The sequence below is a fragment of the Zingiber officinale genome, chromosome 9B (genome assembly GCF_018446385.1).
Source record: "Zingiber officinale cultivar Zhangliang chromosome 9B, Zo_v1.1, whole genome shotgun sequence".
In the NCBI taxonomy this organism is placed as follows: Eukaryota; Viridiplantae; Streptophyta; class Magnoliopsida; order Zingiberales; family Zingiberaceae; genus Zingiber; species Zingiber officinale.
The window spans coordinates 43,282,489-43,287,207 of NC_056003.1; positions in this window are offsets into that span (position 1 = coordinate 43,282,489).

A 4,719-nucleotide genomic window follows, 5' to 3' on the forward strand; every position below is an offset into this window, starting at 1 on the left:
ATGAGCGGACCAATGAAGCCAAACAAAGTCCCTGCTGCAACACACTCTGCCTGAATCGACCACTAACCCATGAGTGGTGGTGTGTGCAGATCCATGTAACTGGCGATGTGCTCAACAACAATGGAGCGGAACATCGCACAGCATGCAATCATGCGAATGGTGCATGGCACTAACCATGGAAATATCCTGAGCTAATCCATATATATATATATAAGGTGCACCTTAGGTCAATGAATCAAATCAAAGGTACACAGATAAGATAAGGTATAAAACCTAGGTCCTGAACATGGTGAAGCATGGTATATCACTACCCCCTATAAGCATGTATAAGCAAGTAAGGAATAACATGAGATGCAAAACAAGTAACAACCAAGCATGTAACAAGTATCGGGTAGTGACTAACCGAAACAGATAAGAAACATAATTATTGCAATTTGTTAAATTCACTACTATGTATATCAAACGACATAAAGTCAGAAGTACCCACCTCCAATAGAAAGGTCCAAATCCGACATCGAGATGCTCGTCTCGCGTCAAAATCCTGTGGTATCAAACATAATGTCTAGTTTAACTAATTCTATCATACAACAATTAGCCAAATAAAATTCTAATCCAATTAATCAATTAGGGTTAATTTCATTAACCTTAACCCTTCCCTTATTCAATTGATCAGATCTATATATAACCAACCTACTCAAATAAACTCAAATATATTTTATTCTTAACCTTTCCTAGTTCAAATCCTGAGCATGCTGCTACAAATAAATCTTCCATTCCTTACCTCACTTCACAGCCGCTGCGAAAACCAGGAGCTGCTGGAGGGAACTTCTGCCGGAAATTCCCACAGAACAAAACCTTGCCTCACTGGAATCAACCAGATCCAGAGGACAAGATTAGAATCCAACACAACAACATATCACCAACACAAGTTTAATTTTGACCTCCTTACCACAGATGAGTGTTAACAGTGCAAGGACCAACGATGGCACAGACCCGTTGTCGCGTGGAAGCAAGGGAGAAGGCACCGACTAAATCTGGTGGCGCCGGACCAAACTAGGGTTTGCAGGTTGCACGACAGAACTTGGTGATCAGCCTTGTCCTCGGCGCACCCTCCCTATCCCTGGCGATCAAAGCACGGGTCGTTGTGAGGAGGGCTCGGCTCTGATGAGAGGAGATCGTGGAATTAGGGCATGGTGTGGAAGTGACAGGCGCTAGGCGGGAGGGCTCGGCTTCACAGAGAAGAGAAGAAGATGAAGAGGAAGAGTAGAAGAGGTGCGGCGCGATCAAAGTAAAGGAGGGGAGGAACCGCTGATGGTTAGGGCTCGAGAGGCTTCGGTGGGGAAAGGAAGAGAGACGCGCGGGGTAGGGGGTTTCGGCGAGGAAACGGAAACGAAAAGAATAAAAGAAATAAAGAAAAAGAAATAGAAAAGAAAAAGAATTTAGAAAACAAACATTTCCTCGCTAAAACGGGGTAACCTAAACAGGCTTTTCTGAACCCCATTTTTATCTCCGTAAACTCGTCCATATGAGCTCCGAAAAATTCCCGAAAAATTTCCAAATATTTCAGAAAATTCCATTATTAATATTCGCCTATTTTCGGTATTTTACAAAAAGTGATTGACTTGCATCATTGTCTATGATTCTGCATCTATCATTCTGCATCTATAAAAAATGTGATTGACTTGCATCATTGTAATTTATGCATTAGTGACATGATAAAGCTAATGAAATAGAGTGTGGATTGGCCTTTTTTTATTATAAAAGGAGAATTTCAATACTATTTGATGTTAACGGGCTATTCATGTTGGCTTTGTGTTGTATAATGCATATGGATGATAGAGTTGGTTAAACCTATTTATGTAATGAAAAGATCCTGCCACTTTAAGTAATAGATTCTCTCTTGTGGGTTTGATAAACGATTTTACATGACTTAGATAGATTTATTTTTATTGATATTGTTGGCGTCACTTTATTAGTTCCTATTTTGTTCAATTGTTGTCTGCATTTATTGTTTGAAAAATTTTTCTTGGTTTGGATTCATGAATGGTTGGCTTGTTAACCTCAATGATAGCTTCTAGGATTCATAGTTTAGTATCCTTTTACATTCATAAGTTTTTTATTCTAGAGTCAAATGCTTGAGGCATATGCCCCTCCTTCAACCTTTTCTTTTGGTCTATTATTCTACTTGGCTTCACTTAGCTTGCCACTCATCATTTACAAAAATTCAACTCGAGGAGTCAACTACTTGAGAAGTAATTTTTATTTTCTTTTATGATCTCTCCATGTTATTTTTTTTTTATTTACTATGATCTGTGCATTCCCTATACAATTCCATTGCAATTGTGTGTGTTTGATATGAGCACTTTGCTGGAATAGACTTTGCATGTAGCATTTATTTTACAGGTCTAGTGGAAACTGATCCTAAAGAAGCACTTACTGGTTTTGCGGAAATAGTGTGTATGGAACCTGAGAAAGTTGAATGGTAATCACCTGCCACCTGGGTTTGTTGTATTGATCCCTGAGGCTTGGTAATGCTATTTATTTTGCACCTGATGAATATTCATTGTTTGGACCTTCATCACTTTGTTTATTGAAGGTGGATTTTGCACCTTAAATTCTGGAATATTAATCTTTTTTGTAAACATCAATATATTATTTCATTAGCTTTGTTTGACATATTAAAGAATTAAACTCATATTGATATGAAAAAGGATGGTATTATTATATTATTGTAATCGGTGTTTTGAGAATCTATTGTTTTGCTATATTATTTAAAATGAGTTGATATATAATTTTTTTTCTAAAATCGGGGATGGGGCCGGGTGCCGGGGCGGGGATGGGGATGGGATTCCGCGATAAAAAAATCAAGGACGGTGGTGGGGATGGGGATTTAATCCCCGCGGGGCCAGGGTCGGGGATTCCCCGATTAGGAAAAATCAGGTATGAGGGCGGGGATGGAGACGGGGATAAAATTCGGAGGCCTAGATGGGAATGACAAACCCGCCCCCGCCCCGCCCCATTGCCATTCCTACCACTAAACCTCCTCACTAGATGACAGTGGTCTATATAAGTGATATACTATGAAGAAATATAAGCTTGTATACAACTTGAAAGAGTTCATATGAGTTCAAGCTAGTGGTACAAAAAGTCAGTCCGAGCTTGTGCTTGGGTTAGCTCAAGCTTGAGCTTGGGTTAGCTTGAGCTTGAGCTTGAGAAAATTAAAGAGGCTCAACTCAAGTTCGAGTTAACGCAAGCTTAGCTCGACCATCAAATCATAGGCTCAAAAAATTGAATTAAAATGACAAAAGGTATTATGCAAGCTGCGGTTCAAACCTGGGACCACTAGCAAATCCAATGAAACCTTCCAATGACAAACACCTCCTCAATTTATTATTTATTTTCAAAGTAGTAATTATTTTAAATATTAGAATATTGAATTAGCCTAGCTCGATAAGACTCAACGAGCCCTCAAGATAGTATAAAATGGGCTCGAGATCAGCTCGAATATTAAACAAGCTGACTCAAGCTCGATCAACTCCGAGCTCGAGTCGAGCTTTAACCGAGTGGCTCACAAATAGCTTGACTCATTTACACCCCTAGTTCAAACAATCTACTTGAACATTATTTAGTAAAATTGGTTTTACACCCTAATTTGATAGGACAAAAGCTTATCAAAATGATATGCGGAGTGAAAAAAAACACGAAAGCCTCCGCGAATGACTCATCCATCCTACGTGGAAAAAAAATAAAATAGGGAGAATTCCCTTCCTCTTTCCCGTGTCACCACTTTCTTCTCGTGGAGATCTCTCTCCTCTTTCCCTTGTCACCGCCGCTCTTGTCACCTAGGGTTTACCCTACCTACCGCTGCGACGCACGAAATCTCACTCACAAACGGCACCAAACCCTCCTTCGCTTTCCTCGTGAAGGTCTCTTCCCTGTGTCGCCGCCCTGCTGCCGCTACAATGCGACCAAGCCACTCCACGACCATCCATTTCCGAGCAGGTTCGAGATTTCCAAGTGTTGATCTCCTCCTTGGAAGGACGTAAGTGATCCCAAAGATTCCCTGGGTCTTCTCTGTCTCATCCCTTTCACCTTCTTTGTCATCCAATTTGTTGGCCGCCTCTAGGAGTGACGAAGTAAAAAAAGGGACGAAGTCTTGTGCCGTTTTCTGCGGATTTATGGTGTGTTTTACAGATTTTTAGCGAATTTATGTTGTGTTTGTAGCTTATCATTTATCTTCTTTCTGCTCTGTATCAGTTGTTCATGTGACTAGCTTATCATGTCGCTACTTAATCTTTACTAAATTATTTCCATATCGACACTGATTGGCTGGCAATTCTTAGTCTTACATTTCTTGTATTTATTTGCCTTTGTTTTTTCCTTGCTATGATTTATCTTCTTTCTGCTTTGTATCAGTTGTACCCATGTCATTTCTTTGTGACTATGGTCAGATTTAATGACTAGATTACAGATTTAGTGACCATATCTTCTTATACGAGTGACCACATTTTTTGTCCTGCATCACAGAGCATATGTTAATAGAGAAATGATATGATATGTTGATATGGTCAGATTTGTTGATATTCATATGTTTTTAGAGAAATGATATGTTATGCATCACTTTACCAGCTGATTTATCGTTTACTAATAACTTTTTTGTTTGAATTTAAGTTGTAAAATTGTTATGGAGCAAGAACTATTAATTGAGGGTGATTTCCA